We start from the raw sequence: 9,827 nt of genomic DNA, 5'->3' as shown, positions 1-9,827 counted from the left end.
CTGTTGTCAAATCAATAGAAACTATAGCAAAAACTATTCATAATTACTGGGAATCATACATAGTAACTCTTATTATTTATCACATATTGCTAAACTATGGAATAAAAATGTATTGTGCAACAGATCAGGCTGTTTGTACAGTAACAACAAACACAGACTAATTTCTATTAATTCCTCTTATTAAAGTCAGTTACACACCATCATTAGATAGTAGTGTATCTATTTATAACAATTTTCTCATGTAATCATTGAAGTGAGTTTTCTTGAATGTGGCATCAATTTTCCCCCATACAAGATTGAGACTTGAGCATTCTGCTCAAAGTGATATTTGTCACTATCTGTAATCTTAAATAAGAGAAAATCTGCAGATGCTGGAAATTTGGGCAACACAAACAAAATGCCAGAGGAACTCAGCAGGCCAGGCAGCATCTATGGAAACAAGTACAGTCGACGTTTTGGGCCAAGACCCTTCGGTAGGACTGGAGAAAAAAGCTGAGGAGTAGATTTGAAAGGTGGGGGTAGGGGAGAGAGAAACAACAGGTGATATGTGAAACCAGGAGGGGGAGGGAATAAAGTAAAAATCTGGGAAGTTGATGGGTGAAACAGACAGAAGGCCATGGAAGAAAGAAAAAGGGGGAAGGATCACTAAAGGGAGGCGATGGGCGAGCAAGGTGATTAGATGAGAGGGGGGATAGGGAATGGAGGGGGGGTTGTCAGGCAGCATTTTTGTTGGAGAAATCGATGTTCATGCCATCAGGTTGGAGGCTACCAACCTAAGTGTGACTTCATCATGACAGTGGAGGAGACCATGGTTGGACATATCGGAATGGGAAGTGGAATTAAAATGGGTGGCCGCTGGGAAATCCAACTTGTTCTCGCGGATGGAGCATAGATGCTCGATGAAGGGTCTCCCAAACTCCAGTGAGTACAGGCCCAGAGCCATCAATCAGTCCTAATATGGTAACCTTTTCATTCCCAAAATTATTCTCATGAACCTCCTCTGAACCCTCTCCAATGTCAGCACATCCTTCCCATAACTGCTCATAATACACCAAGTGAGGCTTCAGCTTTACATCCTTACTTTTATATTCCAGTCCTCTTGAAGTGAATGCTAACCATGCATTTGTTGTCCTTACCACAGACTCTACCTGCAACTTGCCCTCTAGGGTATTCTGCACAAGGACTTCCAAGTTCCTTTGCATCTCAGATTTTTGAATTTTCTCTTCATTTAGAAAATAGTCTACACTTTTACTCCTTCTGTCAAAGTGCATGACCATACACTTCCTGACACTGTATTTCATCTGCCATCTCTCTCCCCATACTTCTAATCTGTCTAAGTCCTTCCGCAGCCTCCCTGCACCCTCAATGTTATCTGCCCCTCTGCCTATCTTTATATTGTCCTCAAAATTGGCCACAAAGCCATCAATTTCATCCAAATCATTGACAAAAAAGAACTGGTCCCAACACAGACCCCTGTGGATCACCACTAGTCACTGGCAGCCAATCAGAAAAGGCACTCTTCCCACTCCTTACCTCCTGCCAATCAGCCTATTATCACCCACTGACCACTACAAATACTTGATGAGCCTTTTAGACTTTCCAACAGTCCAGCCATTTTCTAACCTTCATAAATGACATCCTCTGAGACATGCTACATAGGTATACGGTTGTCTATCTTGGCAACATCTTCTCCAAGGGCCACCAAGACTGCACCTATAATGTCCAATCAGTCCTTCAGCATCTCCTCAAAGCAACTGTACTGCAAGTTAGAAAAATGCCAGTTTCACAGCCCAGTCATTTTCTTCCTGGGTTGCATCCTTTCACCCCAAAGCATAACCATGGACCCAGAAAATAGTGTGCTTTTAGTTGAATGGCCCCAACCACATTCCCTCACACAGCTGCAATGCTTCTTGGGCTTTCCAACTTCCATCACCAGTTCATCAGAAAGTACAGCCTAATCACCGCTCCTCTCACCTCCCTCACTGAGTCACCTACCTCTGAGATAATCTGGTCTGCTCCTCAAAAGTGAGTTGAAGAGACATTTCACCACTGCTCCCATTCTCCACCATCCAAATCCCTCCGGACCTTTTGTGATAGAGGTAGATGCATCTGAAATGTGCTCTGGGGCCATCCTCTCCCAACAAGTGACAGACAGGAAGATACCCCCTTGTGCTTTTTTTCTCATGCAAGTTCAACTCGACACATCACTGTTATGAAGTAGGAGACGGGGCTGCTTGCCATCTAATGAGCCTTGGAGAAATGGAGACGATGGCTGACGGAAAACACTGAGCCCTTCCTGATGTGGACAGACCACCAGAACCTCGTATCCATACAACAGACCCACCAACTCAACCTACGTCAGGCTCACTAGGCCTGTTTCTTTGAGTAATTCAATTTCACCATCTCCTACTGACCAGGATCCAAGAACACTAAGGTGGACAATCTGTCACAATAGTTTGATCCAGTTGAAGTGGAGATCGATCCTTTATCCATCATTCCAGCCACCTAGACCCTGAGAATCAGATCTGCAGGCCCTACTGTGCGAACCTGCTGATGACCGTGCACTCTGAGGCACTCCAGTGGTCCCTGCTTCACTGATGCTGGAATGCTTGAAAGAGGACATGGAGGGCCATCCTTGCTTCTGACCACACCTACTGCCACCAGACTAACCACTGTCCTTACAATGTCCCATCATTTGCTGGCCCTCAGCAACAAGAATTGAAATACATCTCCATGCTTTGATACTAATACCTAATATTCCACCTCCCTCAAATTATTTTATAACACAGATGAAGACCATTCTGGCCCTTGAGTTTATGCCAGCCCTGAGAGCATTTCCATCAATATCCTTTCCCTTATTTCCCTGTAAACACTTCTCTGTCAATAAGCATCATCCTGATTCTTCTCCCATCCACAGCCAGTTGGGATGGTTTACAGTGGCCAATTAATCTGCCAAACTATACATCTTTGGGATGTGGGAAGAAACTGGAGTATCTGCAAGAAACCCATGCAGTCAGAGGGAGAATATGCAAGCTCCAGACAGCACTGGAGGTCAGGATTGAGCTTCAGTCACTGGATCTCCTGATGGAGAGAATGACTTGCAATTTCCACCTCCCTCCTCCAATCACAGGTCCCTGATGGTTCTTTAATAAAAATGTAACAGGCGCACCATACGGAGCAGTCTATGTGGATGCATCACAACTTAGCATAGCAAGGCCACAGGAAATTGCAGTTAGTTGTGAACACAGCACAGCCCAACGTGCACACCACATCTCCCACATGCTAAGGATGATTTTTTCATCAGCTGGTCTAGCTCATTGTGACCACTGAACTTCATTTGTTTACTCGTACTTCACTTTTTCTGTTTCTGCTAAACTCTATTCTGCATTGTTTTCTTTCACCATCTCAATGAACATGTATAAGGCCTTGGTGGAACACAGAAGTTTTTCCACTGTATATGGTATACATGGAGTCTCTGTACATCCTCCCTTTGGAATGTGTGTGTTTTCCCAGGGTGCTCTAATTTCCTCCCACTGTCCAAAGACTAGGTTAATTGGTCATTGCAAAAAAATTGTCCCATAATTAGGTTAGGGTGTTGTGGGGTTGCTGGGGCTGCATGGCTCGAAGGCCAGAAGGGTCTACTCTGCACTGTATTTATAAATAAATAAAATGATAAACCAATACCAATTTGCACATGATCCCAGGTGAGCTGAGGTGAATGGTCAATATTAAAATTCTCATCATCTCCTTTCCAGACCTTTCTGTTTTCAGTTGCCTCCCTTCACATCATCTGAAATGTTTCTTCCCCCAGGAATTTAATCTAGTTAACCTCTCTCCCATGCCTTCTCCATTACCTTAATCTCTGAATCTGATAGGAGAGAGCAGAAGGCCATGGAAGAAAGGGAAAGTGAAGTGGGAGGTGATAGGCAGGTAAAGAGATGAGGTGAGAGAAGGAAATGCGAATGAGAAATAGTGAAGGAGAAGTGGGGGGGGGGGGGGGTTCATTACCAGAAGTTCAAGAAATCAATGTTCATGCCATCAGGTTGGAGGCTACCCAGATGGAATATAAGGTGTTGCTCTTCCAACCTGAGTGTGGCCTCATCACAACAGTGGAAGGGGCCATGGATGGCCATGTTGGAATGGGAATGAGAAGTGATATTAAAGTGGGTGGCCACTGAGAGATCCCACTTTTTATGGCAGACAGAGCAGTGGTGCTCAGCGAAGTGGTCTCCCAATGAACATCAGGTCTCATCAATATACAGGAGGCCACACCGGGAGCACCAGATACAACAGACTCACAGGTGAAGTGTCACCTCACCTACAAAGACCACTTGAGGGAGGAGGTGCAGAGGCAAGTGTAGCACTTGTTACGCTTGCAAGGATAAGTATCAGAAGGGCGATCAGTGGGGAGGAACAATGGACAAGGGAGTTCTGTAGGAAGTGATTCCTGTGGAAGGCAGAAAGTGGGGGGAGGGAGGGAAAGATGTGCTTGGTGGTGGGATCCCATTGGAGATGGCGGAAGCCATGGAAAATTATGTGCTGGATGTGGCGGCTGGTGGGGTGGTAGGTGAACCCTATCCCTAGTGTGCTGGTGGAAGGGTGGAGTGAGGGCAGATGAGCATGAAATGGAAGAGATGTGGGTGAGGGCAACATTGATCATGGAGGAAGGGAAGCATGTTTCTTTGAAGAAGGAGCACATCTCCTTAGTTCTGGAATGAAAATCCTCATCCTGAGAGTAAATGTGGCAGAGACAGAGGGATTGAGAGAAGAGGGTGGCATTTTTACAAGCAACAGGATGGGACAAGGTATAGTCCAGGTAGCTGTGAGAGGCTGTGGGTTTATAAAAGATATCAGTAGGTAAGCTGGCTCCAGAGTTAGAGACAAAGAGACTGAGAAAGGGGAGGGAGGTGTTCGAAATTTGACCAGATAAATTTGAGCTGGAGTCAAAGTGGATGAAGTCAATGAGTTCAGCATGGGTGCAGGAAGCAGCACCAATACAGTTGTTGATGTAGATGAAGCTGGGGAATGATACTAGTGTAGTCTTGAAATGTAGACTGTTCCATGTAACTGACAAACAGGCAAGTGTAGTTGGGACCCATTCGAGTACCCATGGCTACTACTTTTGTTTGAAGGAACTGGGAGGAGCTGAAGGAGAAATTATTGAGAGAGGACAAGTTCTGCCAGATGGAGGAGAGTGGTGGCAGAGGGGAACTGATTGGGTCCGGTGTCCAGAAAGAAACAGAGATCTTTGCAGCCTTCCAGGTGGGGGATGGAGGTGTATAGGGACTGGATGTCCATGGCGAAAATAAGATGACTGGAGCCAGGAAACATGAAATCATTGAAAAGATCAAGAGTGTGTGAGTTATCACAGATTTTTAGTAATTTATAATAAATAGTACATACAACAGGACAGTCAATGCAGCATAGAAATACAATTGTATCAGCGTGAATTAATCAGCCTGATGGCTTGTTGGAAGAAGCTGCCCGGAGCCTGTGGGTCCTGACTTTTATGCTGCGGTACTGTTTCTCAGATGAGAGCAGTGGGAACAGTTTTTGGTTGGGCTGATTCGGGTCCCCAATGATTTCTACACACCTGTCTTTGTAAATGTCCTGAATCATGGGAAGTTCACAACTACAGATGCGCTGGGCTGTCCGCACCACTCTCTGCAGAGTCCTGCAATTGAGGGAATTGCAATTCCCATACCAGACAGGGATACAGCCAGTCAGGATGCTCTCAATTGCGCCCCTGTAGAAAGTTCTTAAGACCTGAGGCCCGATACCAAACTTCTTTCACCACACAGCCGGTATGTACAGACCACATGAGATCCTCAGTGATGTGTCTGCCAAGGAACTTAAAGCTGTTTACCATCTCAACCCCAGGTCCACTGATATCAAAAAGGGATTAGCCTGTTTCCATTCCTCCTGTAGTTCACAATCAGCTCCTTTGTTTTTGCGACATTGAGGGAGAGGTTGTTTCCTTGACATCTCTGTGATGACTTCTTCTTGGTAGGCTGTCTCATTATTGTTTGAGATAAGGCCAATGTTCCACAAAACTGATACCCAATAAGAATAACCATGACGGGTGGATGCTGCGACTATTTGATTTTGCTAGAACAAATGGATCCAGACTTGTTAGTTCCTCCGAGACTCACTTTATTGTTAATACAGAGAAGAAAATAGAGAGTTGCGAGAAATGCTTTATATTATACACCACCTACACCACTAACAGGTAGTGCTAACTTAAGCAGCCCCTAGTAGTCTACACCGCTGAGTATACTTAGCAATGTCTGCATGGTCCCTGAAGCAGGCGATCGACTGTGGACTGGCTAAGGTGGGAGTCCTTGGTTCTGGTTCAGCTGCTTGACCTGAAGGAGGGACCCAGGCAAGTGGTCTGCCCAAGAATGGGCTTTCCCACCTTTATAGCACTATCGCCACCTCCCAGTCCAGCTGGAAGGGGCTAGGCATCCAATCAGATGCTTACACAACCCTAACTTGGGCCAGTCCAAGTCCTGGCCCCGTATTAAGCCAACATAATCCTCCATACCTGCACATACACGGTCAGGTGATCTGTAACAACCCTCCTTTGCCCCCTCAGGGACAGACAGACAGATAGACAAACATACTTTATTGATCCCGAGGGAAATTGGGTTTTGTAGCGATGTACTACATACAGAGCTAGAGACAATGACACGCAGTCGGTAAGTCGTTTCGAGACTAGTTTATTCAAACTTCAAGGCGCTGGCATTTAATCCCTAGCGCCTGCCCTCTCCGGGCGGAAATGACGTTAGAGGTGCATTACCAAAGTCTCCCCCCGCGCGCTGGCTATTTGTGAGCGGGTTCGCCTGCGCAGAAAGTGGGTCACCACATAAACCCCACCCAGAACCGGCGATACACCCCCCAATGTCCACAGTCTGGATCAGCCTCTGTTTGGGAGGTCTGCCTCTGCGCCACGGTGCCTGAACCTCAACCGGCTGCACCAAGTCCACATGGGCTGGTTTGAGTCGGTCCACTGTGAAAACCTCCTCTTTCCCCCCAATGTCCAGAACGTACGTGGACCTGTTGTTGTTGATCACCTTGAACGGCCCCTCGTACGACCGCCCCTTCATACAAACACAAACTTACAGTCCTGCAGGTCTTTGGGTACATGGGTCGGGGTCCATCCATGCTGTGAAGTTGGTACGGGGGCCAGGTTGCCGAGCCTTTCGTGTAGTCTGTCCAGGACAGCTGCAGGTTCTTCCTCTTGCCCTCTTGGGGCTGGTATGAACTCTCCTGGGACGGCTGGGGTGCGCCGTACACCAACTCGGCCAACGAGGCGTGCAGATTCTCTTTGGGCGCTGTGCGAATTCCAAGCAGGACCCAGGGAAGCTCGTCCACCCAGTTAGGTCCTCTCAGGCAGGCCATGAGAGCCGATTTCAAGTGACGGTGGAAGCGTTCCACCAGTCCGTTCGACTGTGGGTGGTAGACAGTAGTGTGGTGTAGCTGCGTTCCCAACAGGCTGGCCACAGCCGACCACAGGCTGGAGGTGAACTGGGCGCCTCTGTCGGAGGTAATGTGGGCCGATACCCCGAAGCGTGCTACCCAGGTTGCAATCAGTGCTCGGGCGCAGGAATCGGCAGATGTGTCGGTGAGCGGGACCGCCTCTGGCCAACTCCTGAACCGGTCTACCGTAGTTAGGAGGTACCGCGCTCCTCGGGACACTGGTAGGGGGCCCACGATATCCACATGAATGTGGTCGAACCTCCGGTGGGTGGGTTTGAACTGCTGCGGCGGGGCTTTAGTGTGCCGCTGCACCTTGGCTGTTTGGCACTGCGCGCACGTTCTGGCCCATTCACTGACCTGCTTGCGAAGTCCGTGCCACGCGAACTTGCTGGAGACCAGCCGGATGGTTGTCCTGATAGATGGGTGCGCCAAACCGTGTATGGAGTCGAAAACTCGCCACCTCCAGGCTGCCAGGACGATGGGGCGAGGTTGGCTGGTAGCCACGTCGCACAAGAGGGTCCTCTCACCTGGGCCTACGAGAAAGTCCTGCAGCTGCAAACCCGAGACTGCGGTCCTGTAGCTGGGCATCTCGTCGTCTGCCTGCTGTGCCTCTGCCAGTGCTGCATAGTCCACCCCCAGGGACAGGGCCTGGATAGCTGGTCTGGAGAGTGCGTCCGCCACGATGTTGTCCTTTCCCGAGACATGCTGGATGTCTGTCGTGTACTCGGAGATGTAGGACAGATGTCACTGTTGGCGAACCAACCAGGGATCGGACACCTTCGTGAACGCGAAGGTCAACGGTTTGTGGTCCGTGAACGCGGTGAACGGCCTGCCTTCTAAGAAGTACCTGAACTGCCGGATTGCCAGATACAGTGCCAACAGCTCCCGGTCGAAAGCACTGTACTTGAGTTCGGGTGGTCATAGGTGCTTGCTGAAGAACACCAGGGGTTGCCAGTGCCCCTCGATGAGCTGCTCCAGCACCCCACCGACTGCTGTGTCGGATGCGTCCACCATGAGTGCGGTCAGAACGTCCATTCTGGGGTGCACCAGCATTGCGGCATCTGCCAAGGCTTCCTTGGCTTTAACGAAAGCGGCCGCGGCCTCCTCGTCCCAAGTAATGTCCTTGCCTTTACCCGACATCAGGGTGTACAAAGGGTGCATGATACGGGCTGCTGAGGGGAGGAAACAGTGGTAGAAGTTCACCATACCAACGAACTCCTGCAGGCCTTTGACCGTGTTGGGCCGGGCAAAGTGGCAGATCGCGTCTACCTTGGCGGGCAGAGGTGTTGCCCCGTCTTTGGTAATCCTGTGGCCCAGGAAGTTGATGGTATCGAGACAGAACTGGCATTTGGCCAGGTTGATCGTGAGGCCGAAATCACTCAGGCGGGAGTAGAGCTGGCGGAGGTGGGACAGATGCTCCTGACGACTACTGCTGGCTATAAGGATGTCGTCCAAATAGATGAACGCAAAGTCCAGGTCACGTCCCACCGCATCCATTAGCCGCTGGAACGTCTGTGCAGCATTCTTCAGGCCAAACAGCATTCAGAGGAACTCGAACAGGGTGATGACTGCTGTTTTGGGGATGTCTTCAGGGTGCACCGGGATTTGATGGTATCCCCGGACGAGGTCTACTTTGGAAAATATTCTTGCCCCATGCAGGTTTGCTGCAAAGTCCTGTACGTGCGACACGGGGTAGCGGTCTGGAGTGGTAGCCTCGTTCAGTCTGCGGTAGTCGCCGCATGGTCTCCAACCCCCGGCTACTTTGGGCACCATGTGCAGGGGGGAGGCCCATGGGCTGTCGGACCTCCGTACGATCCCCAATTCCTCCATCCTCTTGAACTCTTCCTTTGTCAGGCAGAGCTTTTCCGGGGGAAGCCTTCGAGCACGGGCGTGGAGGGGTGGTCCCTGGGTCGGGATGTGGTGCTGAACCCCGTGTCTGGGCATGGCTGCCGTGAACTGCGGTGCCAGAATCGATAGAAAGTCCTCCAGGATTCTGGTGAATCTGTTGTCCGACAGCATGATGGAGTCCAGGTTTGGGGCCGGCAACTTGGCTTCACCCAGGGAGAACGTCTGGAAAGTCTCGGCATGTATCAGTCTTTTCCCTTGCAAGTTGACCAGCAGGCTGTGAGCTCGCAAGAAGTCCGCCCCCAGGAGTGGTTGGGCCACGGCGGCCAGTGTGAAGTCCCACGTGAACTGGCTGGCGCCGAACTGCAGCCACGCTGTGCGGGTGCCGTAGGTCCATATTGTGCTGTCGTTTGCGGCCGTCAGGGTGGGTCCTGGCTTCCTGTTGCGGGTGTTGTACCCTATCATGGGCAAGATGCTGATTTCCGCTCCGATGTCGACCAAGA

This window comes from Hemitrygon akajei, chromosome 18 (genome assembly GCF_048418815.1).
Source record: "Hemitrygon akajei chromosome 18, sHemAka1.3, whole genome shotgun sequence".
NCBI classification, from domain to species: domain Eukaryota; kingdom Metazoa; phylum Chordata; class Chondrichthyes; order Myliobatiformes; family Dasyatidae; genus Hemitrygon; species Hemitrygon akajei.
This window is presented reverse-complemented; position numbering follows the sequence as displayed.